The sequence below is a fragment of the Hoplias malabaricus genome, chromosome 14 (assembly GCF_029633855.1).
Source record: "Hoplias malabaricus isolate fHopMal1 chromosome 14, fHopMal1.hap1, whole genome shotgun sequence".
In the NCBI taxonomy this organism is placed as follows: Eukaryota; Metazoa; Chordata; class Actinopteri; order Characiformes; family Erythrinidae; genus Hoplias; species Hoplias malabaricus.
In genome coordinates, this window is record NC_089813.1 from 10,628,130 (window position 1) to 10,648,209 (window position 20,080).

The 20,080-nt window shown below is 37.0% G+C and overlaps 1 protein-coding gene across 8 annotated transcripts in view; it reads right to left on the bottom strand.

Annotated features, from left to right (window-relative positions):
• The window catches only part of prdm16 (PR domain containing 16), a 284,189-nt gene that overhangs the window by 215,815 nt on the left and 48,294 nt on the right, over positions 1 to 20,080 (bottom strand). Inside the window, exons 4-5 of one of the 8 annotated variants that reach the window (XM_066643468.1) lie at positions 11,510 to 11,591; positions 5,677 to 5,745 (exon numbers count right to left, since the gene is read on the bottom strand). The exons of the other annotated variants lie outside the window; for them this stretch is intronic. The gene's annotated coding sequence lies outside the window, so the exon portion shown is untranslated. The remainder of the gene's footprint in view (positions 1 to 5,676; positions 5,746 to 11,509; positions 11,592 to 20,080) is intronic. 8 annotated transcript variants of the gene reach the window in all.

The following is a 20,080-nucleotide window of genomic DNA, read 5'->3' on the forward strand; positions in this document are numbered from 1 at the left end:
ATCTGCTCTATATGGCCAGCGACACGCAGTCAACCAAGGATTTGGCTTGACGTTGTTGAGCAATTTCCGCGAATTTTCTCCGTTTCTGTTCAGCCGAGATGTAAACAAAGTCATTCAGAGTGGTCTGAAGTGAAATGGCTCATTTTACAGAAAGTTACCGACTCAAATTCATTTACTGTGATGAAGATAGGAGGCAGGCCTTGTGATGTCACATGTACAGCGCATAACCAGTCATCATATTCACTATCCAAAATGACTAGCAAACCTACACGTGACTTGTGAGTGTTTGTAGGTAATGACAATGCTGGTAAAATAGTGGTCAAATTAAAGTTTTGTTTTGGGGACTATTTTGCCTTACAACACCCAGTATGTACCTTTCCGTTGGGAATGCGGTTTCAAAACATATTTAAGGCCAAAGCGTTGTAACAGAACTACGGAAAAACAACCAAGAAACGTATTCCAAAAGCCTTTCTTGAAATTATTATCTTAGAGGTATTTTTTAGAATCTCAGAATCTAAGAACCAATCTTAGTTATTCTACGTAGAACAAACAAAAAATGATTTCAAGTCAGATTAGATTGACTGACTTTGTTTACATCTGAAATGTTTAATGACAGAAATGTATTTATTTATTTTTCAAAACCACTGGTATTCCCATTAAAATGTACTAGAGCTTTGTTTCGAGTCTCTCTCTCTCTCTTTTCTCCATCTTTCGATATATCGTTCTACCTGTCTCGTGCAGATTGTTTATGGTAATGACAGGGAAAACACACCTGTGTACAGAAAGGGCATGGAAGTGTGAAACAGCTATAAAATGGTGTGTTTGCGTTCAACAGATTGCTAAAATCGTCGCTAAATGAACACCCCAACCCCCAAGTTGGGAGAATGCCCTCCCACGTCTATAAGAGCCATAGGTTCATACAAGAGCATTGATCATAATCATACTGAAGTGTAATGGCACCGCTGATGCGTGTCCTAACATCCAGCTACTGCAGAAGCGTGGAAGAAGCCAACTGCCTCGTTCTGCCGGCGCTGGTGTTAAGCTACCTGGGTAATTATTAGCCATTAATTGGGTTCAAGACCTTGGGAGTCTATGGGAAATGGGAAATGTGACCACTAATGCCAGACAGTCCCCCCCTCCCTTGTTCAAAGTGTGAAAAGGGAGACAGAAGCCGTGCCTTAAGCACACATAACCTACTAAACTATCTGTAAAAGTCTGGAGTTCTGCGTAGATATGAGCGGACAATACAGCATTTATTTGTCGTTACTGTATATGAAGGGTGAAGTCAGGTAAACACTAACACATAATGTAGGTCTCCTGTGAAGTCTGGGATATGTCCTCTCAGTTTGGACAGGTCTTCTCCATCTTCTTGTGGTGAAAGTATGTCAGAATATGAAAAGAAAATCAAACGTGCGGGTTTTCAGTGTCAGATCTCCCTCTCCAACACACAAATGCAGGTAAAATGGGTCACGTGGTCAGCGTAAACCTGTTAGAGTGCGGTTCCTGAAAATCACCATTTTCAACTCAGAAAGGTTTTGATTGAAAATGTCAAAATTAATTTATGTAAAAAAAAGTTGACGTCTGTGAACAATGTACAGAATTTTTGAGGATGTTGCTGAATTACTGACATTACTGAATTGATTGGGAATGAATCCTAATCCTTGTCTACACCCACACAGCATTCTGAATGCAGTTTATTAATAATGCATACTAATGTTTTTATTTGTATTCAAAATCAGTTATTTGTTTATTTAATAAGATATTATGGCTAATATTCAACATCAAATTCACTTCACAATTACACTCCGTTATTATTCGTTCGTATCTTTAGTTTGGTTTCATTAAATGTGCATGATCTGAAGTGTATTTAGTTTGCACAGCAGAAGATCTCAAAGATGAATAAAGATCTATCAGCCAATCGCTTGTTTAGTCTGTTTATTTCTTTCTGGGATTTTATTACTAACTTTTGTACTATTTATTTCTGCGTTAATTATTTTCTAACTGCGACAATTTGTTACAGAATGAACTGATTCAGAGTAAAACTACGAAGCCTGACTTTAGCCGAGAGGGAAAAAAATATTACAGCCATTCAGCATAAAAAACACGAAATGGCAAACTTTACAAATAAAGGACTTCTTTAAAATGAGGGTGAAGAGGAACTGAAAGATCCGGTGTCTCTTTTGTCTGAAGATGTTCGTTTTGTGTGTGTATCGCTTCTGTGTTTTGTCTGCATTTTCGTTATGTTTATAATTTGTCTGCATTTTTGCTTTGTGTACAGTTTTTTTTCCTGCATTTTCGTTGTGCGTATACATTTTTCTTGTGTATGTTTTGTATAAAATTTCGTTGTGTTTGTCCGCATTTTCGTTAGGTGCGTGTATATTTTGGTATTTTGTTGAGTGTATGGTTTTCTGTGAACTGTCGTTTTGTGCTTGTATATGGTTGGCTTGTATTTGCTTTGTCTGAAATGTGTGTGTGTGTGTGTGTCCGGCTGCTGTTCGCTCGCGGCTATAGAACACGGCCCACATGCAGAGACCACCTTCATACGATGTGATCAATCACACTGCGAGTAGCACCGGCGGGAAATAAACAGACTCTCCGACACTGCACATCCACAGATCTATTAATGACAAAAACAATGACAGGATTACATCACGTGTTCACGTTAGGGCCGAGCAACTCGGAAAGCCCCGGGACGATTAATACCAAACGGTGCGAAATATTATTCATCTAGACCTTTCACACAGTAGAGTTCAAATTAGTAAATGATAATTAATTAAGCTAAGAACGAATGAATTCAGAAATAATAATAATAGTAATAATGGCCATCATATAAAAGTACATTCATAATAATACTATAATGTTACTTTGTACCGTTCCAAAAGCTCTGGAGAAATCCCGTGGCTCAACCACTACTTTTACTAAAGAATGCTTAAACGACTGTTTTAACTGTGAAAAAACTGGTCCAATAATAATGACAACAATAACGACAATGACGGCGACAAGAATGCCACTAAGATAAAGCTGTGTGAAATGAAAGTAATGATTATAAAATCTAGTTTACTATGATGGGTACACTGTAGTATCTTGCAATACTTGGGAGCCAGGATGTACAGATGAATACTATACTCAACATTTTCATATTACCTTTCAGTAAATGACTAAGTGAATTAATATCCGCTCCGGAATGCAGAGTCTTGATTTCAATGTTTTGACAAAATGTTGGTAAAGTAACAAACAAACAAAATTTCAAAACCTTGAAAAAAAACGTACGTTACTCTCTGGTAAGTTTTCTTCCTTGCGTCGCATTTCTTAACGAAATGTTTACTTATATATTAAGAAAATTTACAAGCAAATGTATCTATTAGACAAGGGCAGATCCAAGTGTAATAATGTATAACAAATAGCGGATATCTACAATCAGTATATGATATATTTTCATATAAACATCTGGGAACTGCAGTATGATTAAATATACTTTAAAGTTATAAATGCATTAAAATGTAGAAAATGAATGCAAAGATATACCAGCATCAACTCATCCTGCTCTCCTGAAATAAAGGCAAGGAAGGCGAAAATATGTTTGAAATACCAACAAGATCTGAACCTCTGGCCAAAGTCAATCCTTCCCATGACCACACTATGATTTTCACTGTGCATCCCTACTGTATGTCAGTGTGTAAAACCAGCAGGTTTATCACTGGTTTAGTCATCTGTCTGCAGAAATTGTGTTGCAGTGTTTAACAAACTCTTGGATTCTCACCTGGACCAAACTATAAGAACATAGCGGTTAGTTTAAAATCTGCTTTCAAGAGTTGTGTAAGTGTAAGTGTATGTAAACAAGAGTCGTAGCTGTCAAACAACTGATTTTACCAAGCTTTATACCATTCAGTCCTTTTTTTCTAGATGGGCTCAAAAGCTACAATTATTTTGGGAACCTCAAGATAAGTGATCGAATACTGGATCACTCAGGTAGTTCCTGAGCCAGACTATGTCTTCACCATGTTACAATGTTGTTTTAAGTAATACAAACCAAATGTCATGTTTCCAGTCACGCCGGGCACACTTGTGGTTTGTCTCCTTTAATCAAAAGGTATAATAAGAGGTAGAGATTTATGATCAAGTCATTTTTTTATTACATAAATATTCCTCACTACCTGCAACACCTCACCACACACTAAGTTTACATTAGTCACCTATATGCACATATTTTTATTACAGTTTAAATCCTATTACAAATTATAAAAAAAAAACAAACAAAAAAAAAAAAAAACATGCTGCACAAAGAGTGTCGGGGCCTGGGGAATGTATCCTGTAAAACTAACATGAATGGCAGTATTAACTAATTTGAGCTCTCAAGAAAATAAAATCAAAGGCATTTTAATTAATTCATTCCTGGGGTTCAGCAGTTCTGACTTTGACTTGGACATGGGGCTGCCTTGGTGGCTCATAAACAGAAGGGAGTAGGTCTCTCTGAAAGGCTTCTCACACAGTCCGTCTTCCTCTGGCCAACCTGGCAAGCCCTCTCCAGAGTGACTGCGCATAGTTTCCTTTCGATTAGGGCCATCTCCTTAACCAGACTCCTCAGCAAAACCAACACATTTGTGTTTTCAAACACATCCAAGTTGGGAGGCCCCTGAGCCATGACAGGATCTGGAACGTTGTGGGGTCAAAACATGTACGGCAACATTTGTTTCATGCATGGTACAAGTGGCTTTTGTTGGAGAGGTTCGTAGGCTCTGCTTTGTGGCATGGTCACAAAGATGCAGTGTAAATGAATGCCGCAGGGTAAGAGTAAGATCAATGAATGTTAACCCCACACATTTTCAGAGTAGATACTGTACAGTTCATGATAGTAGTTCATGTCAAAATTAGCTACAGATTTTTAAAAATCTCAGAATAATTAATTGATCTAAACAAGGTCATTCATGGTGGTACCATGGCATGGCACTCAAAACTATTTATAATGATAATGATTGAAAACATACATACAAAACTTGTAATGTCTCCAAAAGAAAGCAGTTAATGAAGCAGTTCCAAACACTGTTGGCTAATGCCTGAGACATATTCAAGGTTTTGAAAACCGAGTTACAGTTTACTGCATCACAGGTCACGCAAAAAAGTTTGAAAGACATTAAACTGGACAACCTACACTTCTAAAATGAAAGATTCCTTCCAGTGCTAGGTTTTGGCTCAAGCATCTGTTCTAACAGAAAACGTGTAAGACCCTAACGTCACATGGAGGTTCTTAAAATTGCAAAAATTCTTCACACCAAAATGTGCCTTCAAATATACTTCTATAAAAAGGAACATAAGGTACGCAACAGTAGTTCTTTAATGGCATCGTTCCCGATAACATTTTCTTCAGTTTTATTTTTAGGAGTGGAGAGTTTAACAGGTTAAGAAGATGCAGTCTCGACTGTTGGAAAGTGTTTCCGTGTGGAAAGCGTCTGCATTCATTTGGTGGGAGGCTTTCGGACGTGTAATGAAAGTAAACAAATACGAAACAGCCTAATCCACGCTGGAGTGTTTGGTTCATTCGCTCACACCTTCACTCACACACAGCCACACACACCAGTAGAAATAAATCATTCAAACTGTGGCTTGTTTAGGCCAAGGATTGCCTCTCGTTGCTTATTCACTGCAGGGATTAAGTCCCAAGCAGGGCTGCTTATTTACCTGTTTATGAGTTTCATTAGGCAGTCCATCAGAGGCAGTCCGTCTGTGACAGCAAGATTAATCAGCCTCCTGCTCCACACAAAACACACACACACACACACTTACTGTACAGACACCATACATTTATTGTCCTCACAAGAGTAATTGTGTCCACTCTTCTTTGCTGGACACATACATTCTATAAAATTTCCTCTATAAATGAGTCACTGAAAGAGAAGGCTCTCTTTGTTCTTAAAGACTTATAAAGAGAAATAAGACCACTGGGGAATTTCATAGTTAGCAGGGTTATTGATATTTTAGTACCCCTGTTGTCTTGGATAACTAAAGTCCTTCATATCTACATCTCATGTGGCTGGCTACAGAAAATGACACCATGATTCAACACCCAATGTTTCAGGATTGGGGGGGGAGGGGGGGGGGATCAAGACACTGCCCTGAAATTTAAAACAGATATTTGTTTTTGTAATTTTATCTTCAAAAGAAGCTTGAAGGGTCTACCCGTGCATCGCATTTCCAGGTCTCTGAAGGCTTCTAAAATTTGTGAACCATCTGATGGTAAATCACAATTTTCTTCACTGAGCAGTCTTTCTTAAAATAAAAAGACACTATAAGACTTAAGTATTTCACAACAAGCAGCTTTTCTTGATGTAAAACATTTCTTGATGTAACTTTAGTCTTCAGTCTTTTGAAATGAAGCCTGATATTCTGATTTGGACTTTAAACAGATTTGAGTTGCACTGAAATTGAACACTTGTACTTTTATTATATGTATTGCCAAGAAAAACATTATTTGCATATATTATTCCCCCCTCAAATTACAAATGTAAATGTTTTTCACGTCCACTTTTACTGGGCAGCACGGTGGTGTCGCTGACAGCCAGCTCCAGGGACCTGGAGGTTGTGGGTTCGAGTCCCATTCCAAGCGACTGTCTGTGAGGAATTTGGTGTGTTCTCCCTGTGTCTGCGTGGGTTTCCTCCGGGTGCTCCGGTTTCCTCCCACGCCCCCTCCAAGGTGTGTCCTCCTGCCTTGTGCCCAGTGATTCTGGGTAGGCTCTGGACCAACTTGGATAAGAGGTTACAGACAATGAATGAACGTCCACTTTTACTTGAGCAAGATTTTGACACGTCTGAAGCCACACTGAGTTCTTATAAAGGTTATTTTTTTATTTAAATATCATAAAACATGTTAAATATCATAAAATTTTTACATTATTTGCATACTTTTTTTTAACTTGTGACATTTTTCTGTTTCACATTTAAAACCTCATTTTCAGTCCTACTCTTTGCTGATGCTCAGCAAGTGCTGGAGTTTTCCCCATTCCACATGTGAAATGAAGATGAGTGCTTGAAGAGTGCCCTCCTGTGTCCCAAATACACTCCCTGCATGTCCCCCAACAGATACAAGTCCAACATGCTTTCCTTTAATGCTATACGCATTCTCATGCCAAAATTTGGAGCAATATACATCACAACACCAGTGTGGGACATGACGGTACCTGGCTCCACTAATCTAAATTACTTTGATCTAGAAGATCCATAGATCAATTTGGTTCCAAGGCACAAGGTTTTAACATTGAAGCTTTAATATATTTTAACATTGCACAGAGATTATTTGTTAACATGGTCCAGATGATGAGGTGATAAGAGACGGCATGATACCGTCTAAATAAAATTTATCTACCGATAAAACTTTGGATAGGGGCCAATATTGATTCAATAATTTATCTTAAAAGTACTAAAATTTATAATAAACAGCACTTGACAGAAAAAAAAATCTGAAGCTGTCATTATGTCATCACACAATATGAACATGCTATTGTAGGCTGGATTTGTTACATGATTAAATTTATCTAAAATATTTTTGGCTAATATCAACTTGATACCTATGCCCATCACTATCATTGTGCCCTATCCAAAATTGTGTCATGTAAATAATTAACTGAAGTCTGATTGCTGCAGGCTGTAAATAGATGCCTCGGTTCTGTATTTTGAATATGTACTGCTGTTACTTGTATCGTGTTACAGCTGAAATGTGACTATTTAAAACAGCTGAATCCAGTGCTGAAACAAACAAAGAGTTGTGTGAAGGAAGGTTGGTTTGGCAGAGTGCCAGGTGTGGAGGGACTCTGGAAATTAACAGGTTGTCATCTTTTGCTTAGCAGTGAGTGGACACCAGATCCCTGAGCATATTCAACAATTCAGCTGGCTCAGGGAACACCCACAGCGTGCTTTGAAGCTGCCGTGTTTGTAAGTTAGCGACACAAGTTTCGAACTTTCGGTTTTCTTCTTGTCCTTCTTAAGTCTACAAGAGAATAATGACCCTTTTCTCTAGCAGATGTGTGCCTCAGGGTATCATTTTGTGTGCATGTGTCTGTGTATGTGTATGTTTCCTGTCTCCTGAGTTTTGATATGTCACTATAAAATGTCAGGTCTACATCACTAAACAAACTAGAGAAAAGAAATCAACTTCACACTCATAATAAAACCAGGTCTGCTCTACCTCAGGAAATCACTTCATATCAACATCAAAAAAGCATCACAAAATGGTACTTCTAATAGTGTGATTTTGTTGTTTAGAATATAATAGCAAAATTAAAATATGAAAAGCCAATTACTCCTAGCTCATTAATAAATATGTAAATATAAAGTAGAAATATAGGGTTGGTTTCAGAGACAGAGACAGAGATTAAGCCTAGTTCTGGACTATATGCTCCTTTCAATGGAAAAATCACAATACAAAATGTGGTGTCTGGGATACCACCCCGTATTATAACAAATTTAGTCAAAATTGCCTTTATGTAGAAGCAGGAAAAACAGCAAATCAGGAAGAGTATTTTTAATATAAAAAATCAAGAGGCCAAACCATCCTCTGATCTTTCCAGGACAATTACTTTCCTTTCGTAATTAATTTAAAGTATTAAAGCATAAAGCAAGATTTACTCTTTGTTCCTGCAAGTTCATTCATGGCTGTTAAGAATTTAATTTTTTTTTCTACATGTTTTAATCATTTTTATCCAAGTTTTAGTAAATGCTAAGAAATATTTCCTGAAAAATGAATCTAGTGCATAGTCAGGTGCGTCATTTGACCTTTGTACAGTACTGTATATAGTTATCATGTCTAATCAGGTTTAAAACTTGGGAAATGTATGGAACTAATTTCTTAAGTTGCTTCTGCTTAAAGGAAAAGTGTACCTTTGGTCTGAGGAATTTCCTAATCAAATTTTCAACATGCTTAAACAAATAAATACATAGCTTTTAATTAACAGTTCATTAAAAGGCTTTTAGGAACCCATTATGGTTTTTCAAAAGTATTGCTCCAAATCTTTTTGGTTTTTTGCTTTAAATATGAATATTTAATATTATGACACTCAAAGCCCAGTACTCCATGTTCAATGTACTACTGGAATTCCTGCCACTTTCTAAGTTTGAAGATTTGTAGTAACAGCTATACTTTATACTGGAACCAATCAGAAAATCCTTGTAGGGTTTCCTTTACAGTTGCATTGGTGTGCTTCAGAATGTCTGTCAGGAGCCAATGATCTCTCATGTAGCAACAAGAAGACTAAAAGTGTAAAAAAAAAATAGAGAGTTCTTTATTCCATCAACTTTGAGCTTCTCAAAAATGTGTTTGTGTGTTTGGGAGGTGGGGGGGTCCCACCAGCGGATTTGTCTGTTCGTGTTCAGTCATAATGTGATTTTATCCAGACTCTCTGGCAGGAGAGATGTGCAGGCTGCTGAGGAATGTTAGATCAGTACTGAAAGTCTCAACTGGTCCTACACGGCTTCCGTCATCTCTTTACATCTCCACCAGTGTAGCAGTGTAGTCCTGTGCTAAAACTCCTTTATTTGGTTAATTTGTGAACAAAAAAAAATACATTTTTCTCCTACTATCATTCTTCATTTTTCTTTGTCCTTATTGAGGTGAATCACCTCAAATTATTCTCCAAATAAAAAAATGCCATCAAACATGGTATAACAAAAAAGTGGCAGCAGCATTTTGATAATAAACAAAATTAGTGAAAAAAATTCTTGTTAATTTTCTCATAGTAGTATTAGTAGTATTTTGGATTATTCCAGTGTGTTCATGCCAATGACTATTTGTTTATTGATGTATTTATTATTACTATTTTAATAAGATAATAAAAGCATGTTTTGACAGAGAGAGAGAGAGAGAGAGAGAGAGAGAGAGAGAGAGAGAGAGAGAGGCAGAGAAGCAGAGCAAAAGTTAAAAAGGAAAGAAGAAGTGTGAGGGGGAAAATGAAGTGTGAACAAAGAATAAACCTCTCTGTAAATACACAAGTATTTATTCGTTGCTTTTCCTGGACTGAGTTGTGCTTAGCTTTAATAAAGTGTGTTGAGCCTTAAACAGCAGACATGTTCCCCGACAGGCCAATGCCAGCTTGTCAAACCCTTTATTTTGACCAAACTCCTTATGAATGATACCAGTATAACATCATTAATCAAGGCTCTGGCCAGAGGTTCCTCTTTTGCATTTTTCCAGTGCATTTAAACTTTTCTCCAATGCTTTGGATTGGTCCAAAAAGGGCAGCCAGCAGTGCCTGAATCAACAACACCTCGAAGAACAGGGCAACACTTCAACTTTGGGAAATAGTTCACTCCTCCTTTCGTTTTTTTTTCTTCTTCTTTTTTGTTGCTTCAGAAGTGCTCAAATTCGATATGGGATTTTAGGTGTCTGGTAACAAGGTGACTACTTAACCCATTAATAGGCAGATTTCGCCTTAGCTTCTTCTTCACCATAAACTGTACCTGGGCAGTCTCAGACCACACACGGAGAGTAATGTGTACAAGGTTGAGGATTTGCTCAGCGGAGCCATCAAATCCGTGCCTGGCCTGGGCTGCCGGGCGAGCGGGATTGTGGGTAATGGGGGCAGCTCATTGGCCAGGTCAGCCTTGCCGGACACACGTCTGAGTGAGCAGACACAGGGCTGGGTCTGTGTGTCCGGACGAGCGACTACTCACTCGTTCTCTCTCTCTCTCTCTCTCTGAAAGCTCTGAGCACCTGCTGACAGACGAATCTTCGGCTTTCCTCCTCGGCGCTGCATCTATCTCCTTTTCCCTCACTCCCAACAGATCGACTGACCCGATGTCGAGGATACTATCCCTTCTTCCTCTTTTTTTCCACTCCTCTGCTGTGTGAGCGCTGCGGTAGGTTCTTCCATCGGCCATCAGAAGTAAAAGGACACTCTTATGAGTATTATTACAGATGAGTGGTTCCCAAGCCACCTCTGTCTCACCCCATTTTAAAGTCGAGGTTTGGCTAAAAGTCACAAGTACACAAATTTCCCCTTAACCCAAATGTAGCTCATCAGCAAAGACATGTTTCCAGTCTGAAGCTTCATTAACTTTGCACTAAAGCTACAACTGTAATGACACCTCAAGTGCATCAAATATAACAGAGTACTGCAAAAGTTCCACCATTAATTTATGAAAATTTCAGTCAAAACAAACATTTTTGTTTATCATTTTTTAGAAAATAGCTCTGAGAAGATTAGATATGAGAAAATCAAACTGTATTAAGAAGGGTATAGTCGAAAAACAATCAGAAAACATGAGTTTCCACAAGTGTAGTATCAATCATTGTTAAAAAAATAACAATAGGAATTCTAAACTGTGAAACACCTGGTACACCACTAAAACTGTCACCATCAGATAAACTGTGCTTAAAGTTTGCATTATTATCAGAGAAACCAGGCTCCACCTTTAATTCAGATGTGACATGTGCATAGCTGTAAAAACACAACACAACAACACAAAATAATACATATCTGTTAGTGTCTTTAGTGCAATGAACTGGCCACTGCAGAGTCCATACCTCAACATCACTGAATGTGTCTGGAATAAGTCCAGGAGAAGGGAAAAATGCAACCAACTTCTAAGGATGAAAATAACAGGAGCTGTAGTAAAAAGCGAAAACAATAAACCATTTAGAGTTACATTAGTTGGCAATGTTTCTTTGTCAGTTTGTGTTCTAAGTTTTTACCTGCAAATAACTTAAATACATGAAGTTTTAAAGACCAAACACAAGCTACAAGAAGTATTATAGCAATAAAATACTGTATCCAACAACGCTGAAACTGACTGTATTTTGATCCTTTTTTTTTTAATGACAGTACGCCCTGCAGTGTCAGTAACCAAAATTCCATTTGAGCTGTCCCAAAAATAAGCAAACTTTGGAAAACGAACGCTCTCGGCTGACTTGTTCATTGGGATAATGGTGTAAATTTGAGTTCTGGCCAAATTGTCACTTTAAGCATACCTGATTCTACTTCTGTTTTTTAGGTCTTCAGACCTTACCATCTTCCATATCCCTCTTTTGCTTTCCTTCTCTCATTTTCTCTATCCTTTCTTTCTTTTTCTCCTGAAAGAGCATCTTTGGCCACACAATGAGGGGCAGAGAGGGGGAGAAGGCGGTCTTTGCCAGGGCCATGAGTGCACCTGGATGTCCAGAGAGGCCAGGCCCGCTGTGAGGACCTATTGTTCAGCATGTCAGCGGCTTCCCTGTTTTAATGGCCCTGTATATCATCATTGTTATTATGGCAGATGACTGGGGTGGCCCCTGCACTGGGGAGGGCTTAAATGTGGACCCCAAATCCCACTGGATGAAATACTAGCACTTAACCCCAGCTATAAGCATTGTGTACCGCGGGAGGACTTTCTCTCTTCTTTCTGTCTGTGTCTCTCTCACTTTCTCTCTCATTTCTTTCTCTCCCCCAGCCTCCTCATTTTTTCACCTCCTCTTATTCTTTTTAATGGCCTTCACCGCACTCTTCCTTCATTCATTCTCTCTTGTGGGCTCAGTTTGATGTGAGGTTTTTTTTTTTTTTTTTAGTCTCTGCCATTGCGAGTGGGAGAGGGAAGTCAAGCAGAGCGGCCGTCGCTTCAGGTTCCATCTTATCTTACCGTGCTGGGCAAAGGTCACACAACTGTGTCAAAAAAAAAAAAAAAAAAATGGAGGGGGGCAGTAAGGAAGCTTTATTTCTAATAAACATATAACCAATCATTTGAGGCTGAAGTGAAAAAAGAAGAAAAAAGAACAACAACCATCTTATAGTAACTCATACTACTTAGACCTCTTATAATTGGAACAATTGTAAGTCAAAAAAGCACTTACAGTATACAACAAGTGAGTCAATATCATTAAATGGCCTGCAATTTAACAATACAACTAAATTAGTTTCTTTTATTAATAGAACAATATGTTTTAAGCAAATTAACATAAAAGTCTTGTTTGATTGGAGATATTGCAGATAGCTCAAAAGAGCTTACATAGATTTTTCTCTCATGTTTTAGGTTACATTTCTTGATAGCGGACTGCGTTAAATGACAGCTGTTTTCTGAATGACCACTGAGCCCATGTGTCTGTATTTATCACAGTAGCTTGACACATTCTCATGCAAAGCTGTCTGAGGGCTCTGAGGTCACATGTATTCAATAGTGATTTCCAAATGAGATTTCTTTTTATAACCTCCTTAAAATGGAATGGTTAAAAATTATGTAACATAAGAAGTCTTTATTGTGAATCTTTCAATTTTTTTCTAACCCTTGTTCCAACTTTTCTCAAATCTGTTTCCGGCATTAAATAAAATATTTAATATGTGAAACCCCACAGATTCTTGTCTTCATCGTGGTTTACACTGAAGTTTCCAAAGAATGGGTTTGGTTTTCCAGAAATGGCTTTGGTTTGTGTGTATATGTTTATGACAGCTGTAAGTCTCCTTAGCGAGAATGATACCAGTGCAGCAAAAATCTCATGAGAGAAATTCTACTGTTTTTCATAGGTAAATCTTTTCAGTCCTTTTTTTGGTGCAGGAGTTATGCTCTTTTTGCTTTACAATTCCCCAGAGGTGTTCAACAGGATTCAGCTGACACATGTCAAGGTAATAGTTTTCAGTTTTCTTATTCTTTACAAACCATGTGTACTTTTTTCTGTGCATTTAGGGCACTGCCAGCTGTCTCAGGAATGGGAACAATCTATTTAATATAATGTTTGTTTCAGGATTTGAGATGTTGTCAATAAAAGTGTTCTGTCTTACATCACTGATCTCATACAGCCCCATAAAAACACACTCCCATCTCCATGTTTCAGAGATGCCACTTTTCAATCACTATGGTAATCATGGCCAGGTCCATTCCACACATAAACACAAACATTTTCTTCAGATCATATGAATCGGGAGGATAGAAACTATAACACCACCATCATTTATAAAAAAATCAGTCAAAACAAAAATCTTTACCTGAGATGATTAAATATAAGAAAATTCAAATGTTTGAAGAAAATCTGAAAAACAGGAGTTCCCGTAAGTGTAGTATAAATCATTGTAAAAAAAATGACAATAGGAATTCAAAACTGTGAAAGAACTTGTACACCACTAAAACTGTCACCATCAAATAAACAGTGCTTAAAGTCTGCATTGTTAAGAGAGAAGCCAAGCTCTCCGTCCTTGCTTCAGATGTCAGACATAAAGACAGAGACTTTCATCAGATCATATTAATAGGGAAGTTATAAACAGAGTATTTACAGATATGAATCACACTTTTTTCTGCTTATTTCTCCTTGGTGCTCACATCCAGTCTGACTTCCATTCAATTCTACCTTTTCCATTTTTTTATTCTATAGACACACAGACAGTAATGATGTGACAAAGTTTTAAATAATTCAGATGTTTTGAAGCATCTGAGGATTATTTTTATATTTGCAACAGCAATACATTGGCTTCTACCACTGTATAACAGACATTCGCAAGTTCAACAGCAATCACAAAAATGTATGTTTTTAAAATAAGGTCACCTATAATTCACCTCAAAAAAAAAAAAAGAATTGCTGAGTGTACTTATAACAACTTCATAGATGTGAATGCCATGCTATTCTATGAGTTGAAACTTTTCAAATTAAGAGTGGAATGATTTGGTTCAACTTACTGCTAACTTGTAAATGACTTTTTATGCTGAAATCATTGTCATTTTTATTTATTCTGCAGTAAGGTCATAAATCAGTTCTCTTGGTTTGTGCAAGTGTTTTAAAACTAGACATAACATTTTCTATTGCCACTAAAGTGTCAAAAAAAGTACCATTATTATGACATTATTTCAGCCATTTTAGTAACACTCAAAAAACTCCTCTACAAGATGTCATGTTGCAGAACAGTGTGAATTGTTACATATGTGCAGTCATTTTAGTTATCCCAGTTTTAGCTGCTACACAGTATATACAGTAATTTATCATCACTGTCCAAAAAAACATGTATCTCCAAAATAATAACTTTACAAGAGCAGAAAAAAACCCTCTTTACTTTCAACTGAAATCAGTAATTGTTGAATCTTTCTATTTGTCCATACATTATGAAATTTTCACAATATTTAAAGGACAGCTGTTGTGTTCAAATGCTGTAGTAAATTAAAAATCGACAAAAGCAGAGATATATATATATAAATTAGTTTTGAAATGTTATAAACAGTTTAACAATGCTTGAAATAAGGTATCTATTTCATATTCCATCTGAAATTATTAGCATTTATGCTAGATAAACAGTTCCATATTTGCATTTGTAAACAAGCTCCTTCCTGGGAATGCAACAGAAATATTATCCTTGCTTGCCAAGGTTTCCTGCACAGGTACTGCCCAGCAAATACCATGAAATTAAATTTATATTATGCTTTAAATGCATAAATGTAACACTGCTTTTGTTGTTTATCACAAGACCAAGGCTGACCAATATTAATTCAAGAGGACACAAATGTGCCAATGTCAGTGACCACCTTTCTTTTTTATATAACTTTCAGTCAAAATCAAGCTGTTTCTGTTCAAATTTCCTCCATAAGCATATAACTCAACGCGTTGGGTCCAAAAGGATTCGTAGCTGTCAAGAATGCAGTACTGGAAAAAATGAAAAGGGGAATTTTTGAATGCACTAGACTACTGAAAACAGCAGTGGTGGGAGTCTGGTTTTATGGACGGTTACAGTGTGGACATTAAGTATGCAAAATCTCCTGAAACTGAATACAATTTTTTAGGTTCCTGTGTAATTTTCTTCTTTTATTATTACAATGAAAAAATGTGATTAAAACAAGTGATTAGCAACTGGAAATTATAGAATAAAAGGATGTCTCTGATTCTGAAACTTATATTAACATTTATATTGCTGTAATATTATGAGTAAAATAATAACTTATAATTAAAAAAACTTTCCCCCATTCTTTATTTCTATTTGTTCCTTGCCTTTCACAAAACTTTGACTATAAACTGCTTACTAATGAACTATGAACATTAATTTGAACAAAGAATACCAATTAAAATGTTAAATAAAACCTGGGAATAATCCGTTTTATCATAAACACTGAATCAGCTTCCCATGTGTCAAAGAATATTTTAAAGCTGCTCTGCTCTGTACAACAAACACTTTACCAACATTGTTGGTGGAAGATTTAAGATGAGCAACAAGTAGGTGACCTGTCTGCATGAATGTGAACTGTTTGACAGCAAGCTTACAAAACCCCCCAAAAGAAAATGAATCCTCAATTCTTCAAGCTCTACAAAATAAAAACGTCTGTCCGTGTCAAAGGTGAGTGAACAGGACTTGGAGGTGAGGGCCTGGCTCTTTTGATCTCATGGTTGACATTGCCATTTCCTGTGGCAGCAGAGCCGCGTGGTGTGACGTCAGGCGCAAAGATTTACGGAGTGTGAACAATGCCAAAGTATTTCTTACACAGGGTAGCTGCTCGAGCCAGTTAATTAAGTCTCCCGGGAGGTGTAGCGTTCTGAAGAATATATAATCCCCATGTTTGTCTCTTTTAAAGAGCCGTTTCAAAACATGGCGCTGGTTTAACTTGCACTCTGTGAAGCGCCTAATGTGTCATTAGTTAATAGGCTAAATGGAAAGCCTATATTTAGAAGGGCCTCAAAATATTCACCACCTTGAAACTTATATGGCGTTTCCCCAATTACATTAAACAGAAACTGCCTTCCTTCACATGGAAATGTGTAACACTGCATGTTGGAAACAAGCAGGATAGAGTTTGGAGGAGTGTATGACATCAGGCTGCTGCTGAGCACCATAGGCCCATAAACGCTGCAGGCCCCCATAGCATCTGCAGGTGTGGTGCCCCCACTTAAGTGCTGAGGAGAGCCACCAGGCTGCTTCATTAGTGCGTAGACACAGTGTCACAGGCAGGCAGCCACGGGAGACAACGAGTCTCAGACGGCAGCGTGCACTGCTTTCGATTATTTCCAGACATACTGGTCCTGATAGCCATATTCTCTGCTTATGAGGCAAGCGGTAAGCGCTCTGATGACGTTTATGTGCTGCCCTCATAAAATGCGTAACGGAGAAACGGCCTAGTCTGCATTCAGTAATACCCTGACCCTCAATCGCAATGTATGGAACATGACAGCAGGGATATAGAAAAGCTATGAAAGCAAATCCAACACACTCCTCCATCTTGACATACAAGAACAACTAGTCAAGATACATTTACCTCTAATACGCTTGCAAAACACATATTGCATTGCAAAATCTGTAAGAAGTCTTTGGCTTACAAAAAAAAAATATCCCCAAAAGACCAGAAGCAGTTATTAATGTAGTAACCTAACAATGAGAAACTATGAACCTATAGTTGTTTTAGTAAGCAAATAGTACGACTTAACTACTATCAAAGTATATAAACTTTTACCATTTTACTTTCATGTTTTACCATTACAGAATGGAGTTCTTAGCCCCACTTTACTCTGTATTTCACTGGTGAATCAGAGCACTGCAATGACACTGTTTCTGAGACACTGTGAATGTGTTACTGTGTGTTGTGTTGGTACAAGTGGATTTGTCATAGCAGTACTGGAAGTTTTTAAACACTCCCTGCCCACTGATACATAAGACCATATCTGCATAGCCAATGTGAGCAAGAGTAGCTCATCTGCAGCACAATTGGTTTTTCTAGATCTTTGTCAAAGGTCATAGAACACCACAGGCTGGATAGGTTTGGTTAGTGGACTAATCTTGGTCCTAAAGTGACTGTGGTGTTTAAAAAGACCTTGAAAAACAGGGCAACACGTGAGGTGACGAAGGATCCACAACCAAAACAATACCTGCTTGGTTGTGGACCTGATCATTGAAGAACAGGGTGAAAGTGGGTTAAATAAGTCCACAGAGCAGCAGGTGGAGTACAGCATGTAATTGTAGAACTAAAAGAAACAATGTGCTTTTATATATTGGCTAATGCATGCATAATGTGCATAATTTGTTTTCATACCTTTGCTATTATAACACAGTACATTCTAAATTTGAAAAAAAAAAAACTTTTTAAAGACCTTCATTTTTTATGTATCTTTTGATTGAAAACTGGATATTTAAACTGATTCTATTTCATTAATAACAATCCCTGTCTATTAAAATTTAAGTACTTCAACTACTGAAATATGATGTTTATTTGCACATATAACCACACATACTTGTTAATATACCTGCTAAAGTCTGCGATCGGAGCAGTGATTTCAGAAATCCATTTGCCGCCATCTTGTCTCCTAATGGACATGCATTAGCATTAGCTCAACATAACTTAGCATTAGCTCTATGTTTGCCCTAAAATCAATGTGTGATTGTGCCACCCCAGCTTAAGGGGCTTCACAGTATTATGGCAATCTACCATGTCCACATCATAAGGCTACAAATTAGTCCACTAATGACTTATGGAAAAGAAGAAGCATAGTCAGTCACATGAGCACCACTTTAAAAGGTACACTATTCTGAAGTCAAACATTATTAATATACACATTACTGACCATTTAGAAAATAATATGTTGAACATAAGAGTTACGCCCTTTCATGCAGACTACATGTGCCATGGCAACAAAGGTTTCAATGACCCAGAGAATACAGGTCTACTAGCAACCTAAAACAACTGTCAAACAAAGGGTAGTGTTGATGTATTAAACTGAAGCTAAACAATACTACTGTTTATTGATTCAAGATTAATTCATTTAACATGCAGCAACAGGCCCAAGTCTCTGTTGTTGCCAGTGTATGATTTTCAGGACTCTATATGAAAAATAAACCATGGCCTGAATAAATATTTAGATCCCAGGAAAGATGATTACAGTTTTCACGTACTTGTAGTCAGATATTTTTTCATGAACCATAAGCATTTATAAAAATCATGATAGAAGTGACTCTGTATCTTAAGAAATGGGACACAGTCCCATTTCTTAAGATACAAGACAACAAGAATGTCTGTTATGTAGAAAATGTATTATGTAAATGTATGTTATAGATTATATTTAAGAGTTATATTTAGCTATACAAATATATGAAATTAGTCCATTTAAAACCTCAAAATTAGTACTCTGAAGATAAAGGATTAGGTTACTAGGTCACTAGTCTGAAAATAATGTTTTATTTTTATTTTGCAAAACCCCTAAATCCAGACTTTCTAATCCCTCTAAATTCAGTAGTTCGGGATCATTGCTGAAAATAGCTGACTACTCAAAGCTGACTCCATGCAGCTCAAAACAATGTAGTTGCCTTACAAACGTCCTTGCTGAAGGTGATTTCTGTAGCTTTGCATGTTTTTCAGAGAGTCAGCAGGGGGAGTAAGTTTGGTTTAAAATCAAATAGACCACTGTCATTAGGCTGGATTATGCTGTGGCTCAAATTCTGAGTGGATCACGCTCTGCTCTATCCTGATTCAGCGCCAGTTTTCTCTACCAAATGCAGGGTTTAAACGATTGTAAAAGAACTGTAAAGCTAATATCAAAGCAGTAATCTTTTTTTTTTTTAATATGATCATTTAGAATACTTTCAGCATTTAGTCACTGTCCAGTTTCAGGATATTGTCGCTGTCCAAAATATGTATCTCAATTTTTGTCAATTTTTAATTTACTACATCATTGTACTTCACATCTTGTGAAAATTTCATGATGAAAGAACCAATAGAAATGATCCAAAATACGTTGAATAAAATCTCTTTTATTCACTTCAATTGAAAGCTAAAAGGGTTTTTTTTCTTTCTCCTGTAAAGTTACTATTTTAGGTTTTTAATTGGACAGCAACAATATCCAGCATATTTAAGTGTTGTATGTTTAAACATGCTATCTTTTACTTGCTGAATTTAAAATAATGAAATAAATATTGCCCATGGCATGCTTTTGTCCCCCAATTGTTTTTTACCACAGTAAAGTAGCATAATTTTCCATAACTTTCATTAACTTATTGAATTTGTAAAATTATTTTCCCTTAGAAAATGTACACACATAGTTTGACCTGGGAGGTCCAAACTATGGGAAACTATGGAAAAATTCTCATTGTTTTAGTAATAAAATACTAAGTAATATCACAAATGAGGTGATATTGAGGTGAATAAAAATAACTAAAGTTAGCAGATAAAATAATCC